This window comes from Lissotriton vulgaris, chromosome 10, assembly GCF_964263255.1.
Source record: "Lissotriton vulgaris chromosome 10, aLisVul1.2, whole genome shotgun sequence".
In the NCBI taxonomy this organism is placed as follows: Eukaryota; Metazoa; Chordata; class Amphibia; order Caudata; family Salamandridae; genus Lissotriton; species Lissotriton vulgaris.
In genome coordinates, this window is record NC_141698.1 from 1,126,760,068 (window position 1) to 1,126,778,462 (window position 18,395).

At 49.3% G+C, this 18,395-nt stretch overlaps 1 protein-coding gene across 1 annotated transcript in view; it reads left to right on the forward strand.

Moving 5' to 3' along the window:
- LOC147689434 (exocyst complex component 1-like) overlaps positions 1 to 18,395 on the forward strand; it is a 1,248,358-nt gene that overhangs the window by 773,064 nt on the left and 456,899 nt on the right. The window lies entirely within an intron of this gene.

Sequence of the window (18,395 nt, forward strand, 5' to 3'; positions counted from 1 at the left end):
AAGCCCTGCAGAACCTGTGACAAGAAGATAGTCCATGTTAATGACCAACATAAGGACTACATTTACTGCCTCTACCCTAAACATAAGGCAAAAGATTGTAAAATCTGCCGTACCTTCCCTCCTAACACTCTCAGGGATAGGGAGGCAAGAGTCCTGTTGTGGCTTAAATCTTCTTTGGCTGAAGATGATGATAGAGCCTCAACTTCCAGCAAGAGAGCTAGATCACAGGATAGTTCTTCAAGTGAGGGGAGAAAACTCCTTAAATCCTCCCATCCTACTTCTGGCCCTTCTCCGAGGTCTCCCTCAACCTCCTCTAGGCCTTCGCAGTCTCCACAGACTGCTGCTCTCAAGGACTCTAAGAAACAATCTTCTCAAACAGTGAGTAAAAGACTCTCAAAATCTTTGGCTTTCCCTCTATCGCCGGTGATTTTTGTCACTTCTTCTGCTCCTTCGTTCGACGGAGACTATCTCTACTGCATCTATCACATCGCCTAAACTGTCGATGAGGATTTCCACAATGTCTAAGAAGACTATCGTCGAAGGATCGTCGACGAAGGCCTCATTGACAAAGTCGTCATCAAAACATACATCGACAAAGGTACCGTTGACGAAGTCTCCACCGTCAACGAGAGAGGTATCGTCAACGAAGACGCATGTATCTACTATGCCGTTGACGACTTTCCGGTTGACGGCTGTCCCGTCGACGAAGATCCCGTTGACGATGAACTCATCGACGTCGAGCCCGTCGACGTTGATTCCGTTGACTGCGCTAGCAAAGAGCCCATCAGCGACAATTCCATCGACAGAGATCCCGTTGACGACCATACCATCTAAAGTGGTTTTACCTGCTCCAACTAAGGCTTTGGTTGTGCTTCCAACTTATTCAACGCCAGTTCCAACTCGGAGCTTTCAGCTCAACACATTTCAAAGGCATGAGTATTCCAATATCTCACCTCTTACTCCGTCGCATCTTCTGGAAACATATTTCCAAGAAGAGGATGATGATTATGACGACGAGGACGACGAAGGACCATTTGGGGTAGCTCGTCATCCTTCTGAACTGCATATCAAATGTCAAGATGATGAGGAAGAGGAAGAGGATTACAACAAACAATATTACCAAGAGGACATTGTCGTTCCCCATCACTCAGTATATCATAGACAATCTTGACAGTCTGAGATCAGCCATCTGCCTCCAAATCTTATCCAGGACTTGCAAGCTATGCTCGCAGATTATAGGCAGCTGTTTCCCCCGCAGCAGGTTATTCCACCACCGCCACCTGTGGCGGTTCCAGATTGTTTACCTCCACCTGAGGCTCCGACCCCAATGCCTCCGAGTGCAGAGCCTCTTCAAGAACAACAACCCTCACAACCTCCTCAGGATCAGGACACTTCCTCTGATGAGAAAGTTGAAGAAGGTGAATTACCAGAAAACCCCTATTTTGATCCATGGGATTCGTAAATTATCCCTTTGCCTTCGCCACCGACTCTTCTGCCATCTGATTCGCCACCACATGATATAGGAGGGTTTCACAACCTCATGCAGCGGGCTGCTGCTAGGTTTCAACTTCCTGTTACTGTGGAACAGACCGAATGTTTCCTTTACGATTATAATGAGGAGTCCAGAAAGGTTACCAGGGCCGTTCCTATAATTGATTATATATGGAGCGAAGGTATCAAGATCATGAAAAATCCTACATCCGTGCCTGCGGTGCTTCCACATATAGATAAGAAGTATCGTGCTCTGGCCAATAGTCCATCCTGCCTCATTGGACACCCTAGGCCAGATTCCGTAATTTCCCAGGCTGCCCAGCAAAGGTCCAAGAACCCGGCAACACCTATTACTACAATGCCCCACAAGGAGGAACGTCGTCTTGATCTGATTGGAAAGAAGTTTTCCACTATGGCAGCTGCTTCCCTCAGGGCAGCTAGCTCATTAGCGATCATAGGGCATTATGATCGCCAAATGTGGTCGGATATGGCTCGGCTGATTAACCTCATCCCGGAGGAGAAATGGCAGGAAGCACGGAAGATCTTACTAGAGGGTGAGTGTGCAGCATCAGAAACAATAGATTGCGCACTGGACATTGTTAATACGAATTTCAGACAGCTAGCTGGGGCGGCAGTACTCAGATGCCAGGGTTGGATTTAAGCCTCCACTTTCAGACCGGAAGTCCAGACAAAAATATTGGACATGGCTTACGATGGCGAATCGTAGTTTGGAAAACACACCGATGAAGCCCTTCAGGCAATAAAGACCGATACGGACACTGCAAGATCCTCGGGCTCGTTGCAATACAGACGTGGAACATTCAGAGGCGCTAGAGGAGGATATCAAACACAGGAAAACAGACAATAGCAGCCCCAATATGGACAGAATTACCAATCATCATACCGCAATCCAATACGGCTGGTTTCTCTCGCCAGGGAGGTCGAAATCGATCCCGAAAATGAAGGACGTGACTCTAACAGAAAACAGTGATCTCCACAGGGCACCAATCACATCTCTTCCCCTTCCCTTGGGCGCGACAATTTCAACATTTGTGGACAAGTGGCGAGAAATTACCTCCGATCTATGGGTTTTAGACCTGGTGAAATTTGGACATACCCTAGAATTTGTCACCAAGCCAACTACCACTCCGCCCAGGGAATCCCCTCCCCCTCGTCTTCACTTATTATTCAAAGAAGCTTTAACAATGCTCCTCAAAAATGCTATAGAGAAGGTCCCAGCTCATCAGAAACGGGCAGGTTTCTATTCTCGTTTTTCCTGATCAAAAAGAAATAAGGGGAATGGCGACCGATCCTAGACCTTAGCAACCTAAACAGTTTCCTCAAAAAACAAGGATTTTGCATGGTCACCCTCTCAGAGATTCTAGGTTGCCTAAACAAGGGAAATTTTATGGCTTCTCTGGACATGGAAGACGCTTAATTCCACATCCCAAACATCACAAATATCTCCGCTTCACTGTGGCTGGCGCCCATTATCAGTTCAAAGTGCTCCCATTTGGTCTAAAGTCAGCTCCAAGGATCTTCGCAAAGTGCCTAGCTCCTGTAGCAGCAACATTAAGATCCCGGGGAATCCAAGTCTTTCCGTATTTGGACGATTGGTTAATCAATGCTCCTTCAGAGCAAGCAGTCAAGACTGCCACTGTGACGTCTCTTCGCCTCTTCGACTCTCTGGGGCTAACTGTGAACAGAAGCAAATCCCAATTATGTCCGATGCAAGTCCTTTTGTTTCTTGGAGCTCTTCTGGGCACTGTCCACTGCAAGGCATTCTTATCTCACGAACAACAGCTTCGTCTTCAGAAGCTAGCAATTCTGATTTCAAGAAGAAAGTCAGTTTATGTTCGCATGTTCGCTTCACTCCTGGTGATGTGCTCTTTGGCCATAAATCTCATCCCGTTGGCACGACTAAGAATGAGGCCACTACAGGAAGAACTGCACCTACAGTGGCAACAAGCCGTGGGTTCCTTCAACGACATCATCAATGTCACACCACGAATGGTAAATGCCCTACATTGGTGGTCACAGATAGCCAATCTAGCAGAAGGGCTCACTTTCATACAAGAGGTCCCACATTTTGTTCTGACAACAGACTCCGCCATGGAAGGATGGGGAGGTCATCTCCAGGATTTACAGATACAAGGCAAGTGGTCTCAAGAGTACAGGCAACAGCATATCAATAGCCTGGAATTAAGAGCGATTTATCTCTGCAAGCTTTCCTTCCAAGGATTACTGGTTCATCGGTACTGGTTCGAAACAACAATACCACTAGCATGTTTTACGTAAACAAGCAAGGAGGGACAAGGTCGGCAACTTTGTCAAGCGAGGCTCAAGAATTGTGGGAATGGGATACACTCCACAACATAACCCTCAAAGCGGAGCATTCAAAGGCCTCCACACTACCCTGACGGATACACTCAGCAGGTCCCTATCAGACTGTCACGAGTGGGAGCTAGAGCACACTCAAGTGAACAGAGTTTTCCAAAGTTGGGGCCAGCCGATATTGAATTCGTTCACAAGGAAGCAGAACAAGAAATGCCAAAACTATGCCAGCAGGTATCCACAACAGGGATCAAGGGGAATGCCCTGTCCATGTGATGGTCCGGGTTTTGTGCATACGCTTTTCCCCCAATACCTCTAATCCCGAGGGTGTTACGCAAGATGAAGTCGGAGGGATGCTGTCTCATCCTCATTGCACCCCGATGGCCACGTCAGTACTGGTTCCAAGAGCTTCTGTTGCAATCCCAGGACCAGCCGATCTGTCTTCTTCCAACACCCACAATGCTGTTGAGGAACAGGGAACAGGTGGTTCACCCAGACCCTCAGTCTCTAAATTTACACGCATGGATCCTGACTTCCTAGAATTCAAGGACCTTGACATCCCTCAGGACTGTCGTGACATCCTAACTAAATCACGAGCTCAGAGCACAATTAAGACTTATTGTCTTAAATGGAAGAGGTTTTGCTGTTGGTGTGAGGCTAACAATATTCACCCGATAGAAGCTCCTGCTGAGCAAATTCTTCCTTATCCCGCTGCATCTGGCTAGATCTGGGCTCACCTTTTCATCAGTTAAAGTCCATTTAGCCGCACTTTCCAGATTCAGAAAAGGTGCTAAGCTTCCTTCTTTATGTTCATCCTCGTTAATCAAACAATTCATGAGAGGTCTTTTCCGAGCATTCCCTCCGGTGCAACCTCCTCCACCGGAGTGGGAACTTAACACGGTCCTCACGCAGTTAATGAAGCACCAATTCGAACCCATCCACAAGGCCGAGCTCAAGTTTCTCACATGGAAAGTTGCTTTACTTCTAGCTCTAACATCTGCTCGAAGAGTGAGTGAAATCCAGGCTTTCACTATAACAGAACCATTTTTACATTTCTCTCAGGATTATGTGACCCTCCTGACTAATCCTACTTTTATACCAAATGTGCCATCACAGTTTCACCTCAATGAACCAGTGAGGTTACGGACTTTCTTTCCAAATCCGTCTACACCAGCAGAAAGAAACTTACATTCTCTTGACATCAAAAGATGTTTACAGTTCTTTCTACAGAGAACAAAGCCCTTTAGAAAATCTGACTAGTTGTTTGTGGCTACGCTGGGAACTGCAGTCACAAAAGCCACAATTGCCAGATGGATAGCATCTACAATCCATTTATGTAATGACAAGACTAACAGGCCATTGCTACGGAAATTCAAGGCCCACTCTACAAGAACGGATGTATGGCTTTACGACGCGTACTTTTACAACGCGTGCCGTTACAACGCAGTTTTTTCAACGCAAGTCGTTACCAAGTCGTGGGGGTGCGGACTTAGGAATTTTTTAATTTACTATTCCAACACCAGCCTACGTACAGTAGGGAAGGTGTTGGATAGTAAATTAAAAAATTCCTTGTCCTGCAGCGCCCTCCAGCGCAAGTCATGGTAACGACTTGCATTGAAAAGACCGCGTTGTAAAGGCACGGCGGTGTAACAGCCGCGTCGTAAAGGCTGTTCCCCGTCTACAGCGTTATTTGCTGGAGTGACTCTGGTAAATAATTGTCGTGCTGCAACATGGAAAAATGTCCACACTTTCACGAGACATTACTGCCTTAAATCTACATGTCAAGAGGATGCGGCAGTTGGAGAGGCTATCTTACGCCACCTTTTTCTTTGAGACCATTTTTAGGTACCCTTTTGTCTTTTAATACTATCTATGGTTGCCATTGTTCATGATACACATACAATTATGCAATTTTAACATGTTCATTGTATTTATATCTATAATACGTGCATAAGGCTTGCATATCCATGAAGTGATATTACTATGCATGTTTCTTTTCCTATTTATAGGTCATGTTTTAACTTTGAAGGTTTGGTTAATTATGCCTTAGTTAATAATTTATAGATGCAACTGGGAGTTTATCAGCACAAGTCTCCCACCATCCGCAACCAACTGTATACTTGGCATACTGCTTGCTACTCTGATTCAGGCATGTGAATCTATGAAAGATACCCCAATACTGGATAATAAAACAAGTTACTTACCTGTAACTACAGTTATCCAGTATTGGTATCTTTCATAGATTCACATGCACCCACCCTCTTCCCCGGAGAGTCAGTCCTCTATGTCTGGGATACTTATTTCCCACTTGTGCTAACGAAAATCTGAGGAGAAGTGGCTCTGCTGGGAAGGTTCTAGAGGGTGCTGGCAGCTGATTGGCTGGGACCAATTTTTGGTTCTTTTAGCATAATGATGTAGATAGGCTACTAAGATCCAGGACTCCGGCCTTTTCTTTAGGGCCTACTACTGTTATTTGCATTTGGCACTGCTTTTTTATTTACCGTGGGACTCCCGCCTCAGCGACGGGGAATGATTCAGGCATGTGAATCTATGAAAGATACCAATACTGGATAACTGTAGTTACAGGTAAGTAACATGTTTTCTTCTGAGTTAGTTTCTGTTTGCTGAAATGTACTGACTTAGAATATATTTTGGACTTCCTTGACCTCTGGAGCTGTCAGGGGGACATTGCTGCGAAAGAGTATTATTTCGATGCACTTTACTTAAATAGAGCTCAGGCTTTCCTGCCTGGGGATTCTGAGCTCCAAAAACAAGAGTAAGCCAGAAGGTAAAATCTTTTTACCGTTAGGAACTCTCTTAGCCTATCTAACCCTGGCTCCATCTCGCTCAGCCTGCAATCGCTCCTATGTCCTGATCTCCACAGGCACTTGTTTTTTGGAGCTATTTTTACTTACATCTTTAAATATTCATACATCTGGATTCCTGTATTGAATTTTTGTCATTCTGTTGTAATTTAGTTTCTTAGATGTTACTCTATTAAGTTTAATTCCGTTTGGCATTTTTATTCTTTGTTGTTTTTGAGTTTATTACTGTTTTGGTACTGCAAATAACCACCAGGGGTGGGGGAGGGGGGTTGAGCTCAGGTCAATCTAGTATCTTTGGGGTTCAGCCTGACAAGTTAGTGTCATTATTCCTTGAGGTGGTCAACTGCCCACCCCAAATAATACTTCACTTTCTTACAGTTTTGAAAATGGTAGAATTGAGAGTGATGTTGGGAAATGAGTATTTTGCAGACAGGTGTTAGGTCTGCCCCAGGGTTGCCAGATTAGTAGTTGAAACTTGTGTAAATATAGAGTGTTCCATCAGGGCATCCCATGTTTATGCCCCAAAGTCGATTACTGCTGATGGAATTCCCACTGCAAATGTGGGAGCAGTAAATTTACTTCCAACATGGGGGCATGTTGTCAGTGCAATCATAGCTACTTAATATTCTAGGTGGGAGAATTTACAGTGTATACTTACCATTTAGGAATGTCAGGAGCCATATTCAGGTCATACTGTCACAGAAGTAATAACACTAATCATGTATTGGGCTGTGCATCGACCACCATATCCAGTGAATTTATCTCTACCCATCTGTGAACCTTATGTTGGACCAGAGGAGGTTCAACTGATAGGGTATCTGCCATCCACTGAACTCTAAGTAGGGTGGTAGGGTGGGCTTGCTTCCAGAAGCTTCAATACCAAATCTAGTGGGTGATTTTCAGTACTGATGGACACTTTTGTCTGCAAATTCCTCACTTCAGAAATTCTCTGAGCACCATACTGGATTCTTAACATTTTAAATCACTATCTGCACAGCTGATAGCACCATGGCTCACCCTGATGCAGATCTGGCGTGCTCGTTTTAGATTTTTCCAGTACTTGGAGTTTAGCCGCCCAGTTTACACCTAGTCTTGCTATGAACTTCCTGCTTGACCTCTTGTTCATCTTCCTCTAGTGAGCTTCTGGATTTCTTCAAGGGACCTGCAGGTCAGCAGGGCTGTTGTTCGTCCAGGTTCCACACCAAGAGTGACTCTGAGATGGCAACGCAGTTCGGGTCAACCTCTGGTGATTGTTTTGCCTCATTTGCTTGAGGAGTGTTCCCCCGGTACTGCACCTCTCACAGGGCAAATCTCTGTGTTGTTCCATGATTTCAACCTTGGCATAGTTCTCAGACTTGGCTCTTGGCCACTGGTGCTGCATGCCATTCCAGCTTTCTGGCATCCTTTGTCGATCCCGCTCAGGTGGCAGCATTCACAGAGGCTTTGTTGGAAACATTTGGTCCTCTTTCAGCTCTTTCTGGTGCACTTATGAGCCTCACAGTGCCTTCTGATCTTATGAGCTCTCCACTGCTGGCAGCTCTTACCTGCCCTCTCGTCAGCTTCTCTGGGCTTGTTGACATAGGTATAACTCCAACAGCTCCAGTTCTGCTGTTGGAGGCCTTTTTTGTTTCTTTGGATCTAATACTGTGTAGGAAAGTAGGATCTGCCACCCGGAAAACACCACCAGCTGATCCGCAACACCAAAAGGACATCATTCAAAGAGCGACTAGACAACAACACCCACAACAGCAAGGAACTCTTCAACATCGTCAAAGAACTCTCCAACCCCAGAGCCAGCAACAACAATATCACACCATCGCAAGAACGCTGCAACTCCCTCGCCACGTTCCTCCACCGGAAGATCGCAGATATACACGACAGCTTCGGACCCCAGACTCCGCCTCCAGTCAACGAACCAACGACCCCCACCACCACCCTCAGTGCCTGGACCGCCATCAGCACTGAAGAAACCACCAACGTCATGAACTCCATCCACTCCGGCTCCCCCTCGGACCCATGCCCCCATCATATCTTCAACAAAGCCGACACCATCATCGCACCCCATCTCCGGAACGTCATAAACATCTTGTTCGCGTCAGCGACCTTCCCCGAGAGCTGGAAGCACGAAGAAATCAACGCCCTTCTGAAGAAACCCACAGCAGACCCCAAAGACCTCAAGAACTTCCGCCCCATCTCTCTTCTTCCCTATCCGGCCAAGGTCATCGAGAAGACCGTCAATAAACAGCTGACTGCTTTTCTTGAGACAAACAACTCGCTCAACCCTTCCCAGTCCATTTTTGAGCCAACCACAGCACCGAGACCGCCCTCATCGCAGCCACCGACGACATCAGGACCCTGATGGACAACGGTGAAACAACCGCCCTCATCCTCCTGGACTTCTCGGCAGCCTTTGACACCGCATGCCATCACACCCTAATAACACGCCTCTTCAACACTGGAATCCAAGGAAAGGCCCTGGACTGGATCACCTCCTTCCTCTCCGACAGAACCCAGAGAGTCCACCTCCCTCCCTTCCGCTCGGAAGCCACCAAAATCATCTGCGGCGTACCCCAAAGATCCTCGCTCAGCCCAACTCTCTTCGATATCTACATGAGCCCCCTCGCTGCCATCGCACGCAAACACAACATCAACATCATCTCCTACTCCGACGACACCCAGCTGATACTCTCCCTCACCAAAAACCCAGCCACCGCCAAAACCAACCTACAGGAAGGAATGAAAGACGTCACAGAATGGATGAAGCTCAGCCGTCTGAAGCTGAACTCAGACAAGACGGAGGTCCTCATCCTCGGACAATCCCCCTCCGCCTGGGATGACTCCTGGTGGTCCTCAGCACTGGGCTCCGCACCAACACCCTCGGACCACGCACGCAACCTGGGATTCATCCTGGACTCCACCCTCACGATGACCAAGCAAGTCAACGCCGTCTCGTCATCATGCTTCAACACCCTGCGCATGCTTCGAAAGATATTCCTGTGGATCCCCACCGAAACCAGAAAGACGGTCACCCAGGCCCTCGTCACTAGCCGACTGGACTACGGAAACGCCCTATACGCAAGAACCACCGCCAAACTCCAGAAACAAATACAACGCATACAGAACGTCTCCACATGACTCATCCTCGACATCCCTCGCCATAGCCACACATCCACCGACCTGAGAGACCTGCACTGGCTCCCCGTCAACAAGAGGATCACATTCAGGCTCCTCACCCACGCACATAAAGCTCTCCACACATGGGCCCCGAATACCTCAACAACGACTCACGTTCTACACTCCCACCCGCCGGCTCCGCTCCGCCAGCCTCGCCCTCGCCATCGTCCCAAGGATCCGCAGAACCACAACGGAGGAAGATCCTTCTCCTACCTGGCTGCCAAGACATGGAACTCCCTCCCCACACACCTACGACTGATCCAGGACCATCTCACCTTCAGGAGGCACCTCAAGACCTGGCTATTCAAGCAGTAGCAGCACCCACCCCCTCCCTTCAGCACCTTGAGACTCTCACGGGTGAGTAGCGCGCTCTATAAATGTTTTGATTGATTGATTGATTGATCAGCTTTCATGGATACCCCCACTTTTTGCTGGTGTTATTCTGTTTTCTGACAAATCTGACTGGGATCCTGCTAATCAGAACCCCAGCCACTGTGCTTCCTACCTAAATTGGACAATGGTAAAGTACCTTCCCAATTGGCTACTGGTGTACCCAAGTAAGTCCCTAGTATATGGTACTAAAGTATCCAGGGCATAGTGTTGAAACTATGAATGACAGGAACTGGAGTAGTTCTAAGTACTGCTTTATTGGCCATACACTCTCCACAACGCGAGAACAGTACCCAACATTCTAAGGTAAGTTCCAGGTGGAGGAAACCAAGGAGAGGGGAGAAGGAGGGGGATGGAACATACCAAAAGGACAAGAGAAAAGGAAGATTATAACACACCTCCCTCATTATATACGGAAAACAAAATAACAATCAGAAAGGAAAATCAGGGTGAGACGAGGGACCAGACAAGGATGCCCTCTGTCCCTGCTACTCTTTTCCCTCGCCATGAGCCACTAGCAGCGCTCCTCAGAGAGGGAGGCACCGATTGGGGCATTCCATTGAGCAAAGGGCTACACATGGTGTCCTTATATGCTGACGACTTGCTGTTGTACATGCGAGACCTTCATGCTCTGCCGCCGGGGATATCGGAATTGTTTTTTAGATTTGAGGCGGTATCAGGCCTCAGAGTAAACTGGGCGAAGTCGGCACTTACTCTTTTTGCGAGGACGTAGCTGCAGCTGAAATAATAATAGACGGAACCGCACTTGCCTGGTATCCGACTACGTTCCGGTACCTAGGCATATATGTCTACAGGTACTCAGAAGACATATTAGAGGGTAATCTGGTCTGTGCTATCTCCTCAATGTAGTCACAAATGCCGTTTAATGTGATGAGCCGTGTCACCTTGACCAAAATTATAGTACTACCCAGATTACTGTACTATTTTGCGAACCTACCGGTATATGTCCCAGTGAGGCTTTTTAGAGAATTAGAGGGTTAGTCCGGGGTCTGATTTGGAATGCAGGGCGGCCTAAGGTGAAAACAACAAGTGATGGACCGAATGTGGATCAATGTCACACATTCCCCCAGTCAAAAGATCTGGGCCCAAATCCATCGTTTTTTTGCACTCCACACCACCCTGGGTTAGACAATGGCGATATGCAAATCAGCTCTGACCCTGTTGCCCCATGGGAACAGTCCAGTCCGAACTACAAAAGCCATGTCCTTCCCAGAACGGAATCAAGCATCCGAGGACCGGACCGGTTTCGAGGTAACACCTCTCATCAGCCCGGCTAGCTTGACTCCAAGTGGTGTGGAGTGCCTGGGACCCACGTCTGGGCATCCCCAGCGCACTTAGGGCGGCAATTGCAAAAACAACAAGTGATGGACCGAATGTGGATCAATGTCACACATTCCCCCAGTCAAAAGATCTGGGCCCAAATCCATCGTTTTTTTGCACTCCACACCACCCTGGATTAGACAATGGCGATATGCAAATCAGCTCTGACCCTGTTGCCCCATGGGAACAGTCCAGTCCGAACTACAAAAGCCATGTCCTTCCCAGAACGGAATCAAGCATCCGAGGACCGGACCGGTTTCGAGGTAACACCTCTCATCAGCCCGGCTAGCTTGACTCCAAGTGGTGTGGAGTGCCTGGGACCCACGTCTGGGCATCCCCAGCGCACTTAGGGCGGCAATTGCAAAAACAACAAGTGATGGACCGAATGTGGATCAATGTCACACATTCCCCCAGTCAAAAGATCTGGGCCCAAAACCATCGTTTTTTGCACTCCACACCACCCTGGGTTAGACAATGGCGATATGCAAATCAGCTCTGACCCTGTTGCCCCATGGGAACAGTCCAGTCCGAACTACAAAAGCCATGTCCTTCCCAGAACGGAATCAAGCATCCGAGGACCGGACCGGTTTCGAGGTAACACCTCTCATCAGCCCGGCTAGCTTGACTCCAAGTGGTGTGGAGTGCCTGGGACCCACGTCTGGGCATCCCCAGCGCACTTAGGGCGGCAATTGCAAAAACAACAAGTGATGGACCGAATGTGGATCAATGTCACACATTCCCCCAGTCAAAAGATCTGGGCCCAAATCCATCGTTTTTTTGCACTCCACAGCACCCTGGGTTAGACAATGGCGATATGCAAATCAGCTCTGACCCTGTTGCCCCATGGGAACAGTCCAGTCCGAACTACAAACGCCATGTCCTTCCCAGAACGGAATCAAGCATCCGAGGACCGGACCGGTTTCGAGGTAACACCTCTCATCAGCCCGGCTAGCTTAACTCCAAGTGGTGTGGAGTGCCTGGGACCCACGTCTGGGCATCCCCAGCGCACTTAGGGCGGCAATTGCAAAAACAACAAGTGATGGACCGAATGTGGATCAATGTCACACATTCCCCCAGTCAAAAGATCTGGGCCCAAATCCATCGTTTTTTTGCACTCCACACCACCCTGGGTTAGACAATGGCGATATGCAAATCAGCTCTGACCCTGTTGCCCCATGGGAACAGTCCAGTCCGAACTACAAAAGCCATGTCCTTCCCAGAACGGAATCAAGCATCCGAGGACCGGACCGGTTTCGAGGTAACACCTCTCATCAGCCCGGCTAGCTTGACTCCAAGTGGTGTGGAGTGCCTGGGACCCACGTCTGGGCATCCCCAGCGCACTTAGGGCGGCAATTGCAAAAACAACAAGTGATGGACCGAATGTGGATCAATGTCACACATTCCCCCAGTCAAAGGATCTGGGCCCAAATCCATCGTTTTTTTGCACTCCACACCACCCTGGGTTAGACAATGGCGATATGCAAATCAGCTCTGACCCTGTTGCCCCATGGGAACAGTCCAGTCCGAACTACAAAAGCCATGTCCTTCCCAGAACGGAATCAAGCATCCGAGGACCGGACCGGTTTCGAGGTAACACCTCTCATCAGCCCGGCTAGCTTGACTCCAAGTGGTGTGGAGTGCCTGGGACCCACGTCTGGGCATCCCCAGCACACTTAGGGCGGCAATTGCAAAAACAAGTGATGGACCGAATGTGGATCAATGTCACACATTCCCCCAGTCAAAAGATCTGGGCCCAAATCCATCGTTTTTTTGCACTCCACACCACCCTGGGTTAGACAGTGGCGATATGCAAATCAGCTCTGACCCTGTTGCCCCATGGGAACAGTCCAGTCCGAACTACAAAAGCCATGTCCTTCCCAGAACGGAATCAAGCATCCGAGGACCGGACCGGTTTCGAGGTAACACCTCTCATCAGCCCGGCTAGCTTGACTCCAAGGTAGCATTGCAGAAATTATATGCACCTCCGGAAAGTGGGGGCTTAGCAGTTCCGCACCTGGAACTATACTACCTAGCGGTGCAACTGCAGTGGGCTGCACGATGGCTTAGTGGCAAGAACCTGGCAGATAGGGCAACTGACGTGACAACTTGCACACAAGCCCGGATATGCGGACTGTTTCAACCGCTAGCGAAACTCCCTCGCCAGTCCCAGATTAATTTTGAAATCGTGCATAGGTTTTATAAGAGGAGCCTTTACCTCACAAGGGACGTGATCCCGTATGCTCCGGTACTGCCACTTCTCCGGTACTGCCACTTCTTCATGATCACCTTAGGCACCCCTTTGGAGTTCTCAGACTGCCACAACACAGTCCCACCACGGCGCCACTTGTGCATTCCTGGAAACTTTTATGTCCCTGTGTTTCCGAACAGGGAGCCAGCTCACCTCGGGCCTTTGGGGGACAGGACCCAGCACACAGCAAAGTCCTTCTCAGGAAGACGGGGGGACACGCCCCTTCAGTCTCTCCTCGGTCAAGAGCTACAAACTTCCCACAAGCCCCAGATCACGAAGCAAGGGTCAAGTGTCTCCCACAGCCTATTCAGCAACTCTTCCTGAGGCAGAGGTTTTCTTCCCGATCGTGTACAGGTCAAAGCCGCCAGAGACTCAACCAGTCCACAGCATCTTCAAAGCGCTCCCAGCATTTCTCTGAATGAAACCAAGACTGTTCTCAACGACATCATCAACATAACAAAATCTTGGGTTACGGTTCTTTCAGTTATACCCCTCATTGTCTTTAAAGTTTCCTTGTGCTCAGGTGTCCCCGACCCCTTCCTAAATCAGTCTTGCGTATCTCCCCCCCCAGTATCACCGTCCTCTCTTTGATACTGGGGGCCTGGATCTTTAATCACTCAGAGGGAGATGGATCTATTGTTTTATGGCTCTGAACCAGGCCTCTTCACCTCGCAAAGCCTCTCCTTCTCCCCGCTCCAGGTGCAGGGAAGCCTGGCGCCATCTCCACCGCTCCCCTGGGGCACGACCTCCCTCAGCCTTTCTCACCTCTTCCAGATCCAGCCAGACAATTCACATTCTGCTGAGACACACAAAAAGGTCTAAAGCACAATCTTTGCCATTTTCTCAAACAGCGGTTTCTGGATACACAGTGACAAAACCATCAACCCAAAAAGATGTGTTATGACGCTTTAAGTTCAGACATACCAAACTTCACTGTTCCATTTCCAATTCTTGGGAAGCTAGGCTAACAATACTATACCCAGCCTCCCCCATTCTGTCCTATGGGCAGGATGGCTTTTCACCAGGGAAAATGAAATGGAGTATTTCCACTGCCAGGGCCTAGCACACACACCGGCACAAGTCCTGCCTTTTACCTACACTGCACTCTGCCTAGGGGTTACCCAGGACGTCCTACAGGGGTGCCCTATGTGTATGCAAAAGAGAAAGTAAGGCCTGACAAGTGGTAGCACTTGTCAGGTCAACATGCTAATTTAGCATAATGCGCACAGGCCCTACACTGAAGACCATGTGTTCCCTCTCTGCGCATTTCTTTAGTACTAGCTCTGGCACACACAGTGCACATCACTTAGGGATCTTGTTAGTAAGGCAAACATACCAATCAGAGACAACCAAACATCACTACAATTTATACAGGGAACATCTGTACCTGCACACTGATTAGCAGTGGTAAGTACCTACAGCATCTAACTTCCCAACTCTCTGTCAGGAAAACGGTCTGGGGGAAAAGCAAAAAGTTTAAGTGAACTGTAGCCAACAACGCCAAGTCCAACACTTATGTTGCCCATTCCATTCAAAGTGCTTTTTTATTTTTAAGTAGGTCTCGCATAGGTTCACATATGGATGCAAAGTTCTTAATGTACTTGGCCATGTATTCCATCAACCCAAAGAAGGATTTTAGTTCATCCTTATTTTTAGGGTATGGAGCATCCCTCACAGCACTAAGCAGGTTGTTTTTAGGTCTAAACCCTTCCTCAGAAATAGAATGCCCCAGGTAGTCGATAGACGTCACCCTTATTTTGCACTTAGACTTCTGTACTGTTAACCATGCGTCCATGAGTTTTTTGAAAATTAGTTTGAGGGTATAGTCATGGTCTTCCACAGTACGTCCATAGACCAAGATATCATCTTAAGATATCATCTTGGAAGCACATGGATCGGTCCACACCCTTCAGAATTTGATGCATGATCTTCTGGAAAACCGTCGCAGCGGACGCTAATCAAAAAGGCATCCTTCTGAACATGTACGCACCTTGAGGGGTTATGAAGGCAGTGAGTGGTCTAGATTCCGGGTGTAGATCCACCTGGTGGTAAGCCATTGACAGGTTGATGACGCTGAAATACCTCAACTGGCCCATTGTGCTGAGCATCTCATTTATGTTAGGAAGTGGGTGCCTTTCTACCCAAATGCTCTCATTGAGGCTCCGTAGGTCCACACACACACGGATGCCTTCTCCATTGGCCTTGGCTGCGATCACAACAGGCGCCAACTATTCAGAACATTCCACGGGTTGAATGATTCCCATGTTGCACAAATTATTCAGTTCTTTCTCTAAGGGCTCCCTCATTTGTTGTGGTACAGGGCGCAGCTTGGGTACCACGGGTTTGGCACTGGCCTTGAGCTTGATTCTCTGTCAGGACCGGAGGCTTCAGATTATGCTTTTTCCTTCTTCGCTGTTTTATTTACCCAACACACAGCAGCCAAAAACCAATAACACAAGCCCTAAACCTCCAAACAAGGTAAAAGGGCTAGAACATTAACAAAATGTTTTTATCAGAAACTACAAGTCCCATGACAGCAAGCCAGGCAGTCCACAGTTTAGTCCTTCTTCCATGTCCATACAGGTTAGAAAGGACGTCCTCTCTGTGACTACTCCCTCTTTCTTCGCTGCTTCGCAGCCAGTTAAGTGTTTCTCCTTATCTCCTCATTGTGTGGAAGTGGGAGTTTGCTGTATTGTTATTTGGGGTTTTCTTATGCGATTATTTCATTTAGCCTGTTGCTCTGTTTCCTTTTCAGAGCCCCTCGCTAGTCGCGGGGACATTCGCGGTCCCTTACGCGACTTCACCCAGTTCGCGGCCGCCTCAGGCCGCTAGAGGGCGCCGGAGCGTCTCGCTGGTCCCAGCGCGGTCTATCTCCTCAGGGGACCGCGCTGAGGAGAGCGAGCCGCCGGAGCCTGTTACCGCCTCACCGCTACGCCCGGGTCCGCCTGGGTCTGTATTCTGCCCAAATTCCCCGCATTTAAGTGACGCCCCGCTGGGGTCTGTATAGCGGTTATTACCGCGGTGCCGCCTACGGGCGTTTTTGTTGTCTGGGGACACAATTAAAATCCTGCTTCACTACATCTATTGCAAGCGCGCAGGAAGGTGGTTAGACCCGGTTCCTGCAAGGGTTGGCGAGCTTGGGGTCTGTGTACCCCCCCCTCCGGTTACACCGGGGCCAAAAGCGGCAGATTCAGTCTGCACCACACTTTGCGCAGGTGCTGCCTGCTGTCCTGATTTTTTGCCTCGCAGTTCCCCTGCTAGTTGGGCCATGGATCAGGAGGAGTATTATGAGGAAGGGGAATCCCAGCAATAATTAAATGATGAAGAATTCTACACTGCGGTTGACAGCTCTATTTACCGCTGTGTGCAGGAGATAGTGGGCCCTATGGAGGACCGTCTGTCTGCCCGCATTATTCAGGAGTGTGAAAGGGTCACTCAGGCCCATCTAGGGGTCGCGGACCCGTCAGTGGTCCCGGCTAGCAGTGTCCCGCCTGCCCCTAAGAAGTTGTGTAAGGACGGGGTTTCTGGGGCGACGCAGGATGTGGACCGGGACGCCTTTGAGCGCTTGTGTGACGCTTTTTTGGCCAAGGCGACCGCGTCTACCCCTGCGCCTCCACCAACCTCGGGCCCTTCGGGGTCCGTAACCACGGCTCCCTCGTCCCCGGGTGGTTTGTCACCGGTGGACACAGATGATGAGGAGGACTCTGTGCGCTCTTGGCTCCCTTCGGGATCCGCTGCCGACCTGCCCCAGGACAGCTCGGGCATGCTAGACCCGGATGAAATAATGCATCCGCAGTCGGCTGCCTGGACCCCGGGGGAGAAGGTGGCGAAGTTTGTCGCAGGGCGCCTCCGCAAACCTCTAGCGAATGAGGCGAGGAGCTGCCTACGGGGAGAGTGTCCTAGGCCGACATTGGAGGGCAAGGTGGCCCTTACCCCAGAGTTAGACCCAAAGATGGCCACCTTCCTTGCGAAATTCGTTAAAGATCCTCGCAAGGGCATTGATCGCTCCTGGCGGTCATGGCAGGATAAACTTTTGGATGCCATAGGCCCGATCACAAAGATATTAGACATGGCGGAGGAGGCCAAAGTGTCAGGGACGGCCATCTCTCCAGACGTACTGTCTAATTGGGCTCAGAGAGTGGTAGTTTTCCTGGGCAATGCGAACTGCGCCCTCTCAACCGAACGTCGTAGGTCCCTCCTAATTAAGTTGGACCCGAAGCTGGGCGACTTGGCCTCTTCTGAGGCGGGGGCGGTAGCCCAAGGGGGACTCTTTGGGGACCCTTTCATTAAAGAGTTGGGGAAATTCGTTTCCACCTTTACGTCCCTAGACAGGGCCCAGTCAAGCATTAAAAGAGTTTTTCAACAGCGTTTCTCCCGGGGGGCTGGTCGCGGTGGGGGCCGCGCGACCGGCCGTGGCGGTCAGCAGCAGGCTGGCAACAGGAATCAAGGCTCCGGGCGAGGACAATTTAACGCTTCCTCCAACTTCAACACCTTCTACCCCACCAGAGGCCAGCGCTTCCGAGGCAGAGGTGGTTTCAAGAACTCCGCTGGAAACAGTTCAAACGTTGAGTGTCATCCCGGCGGCTCAGGTC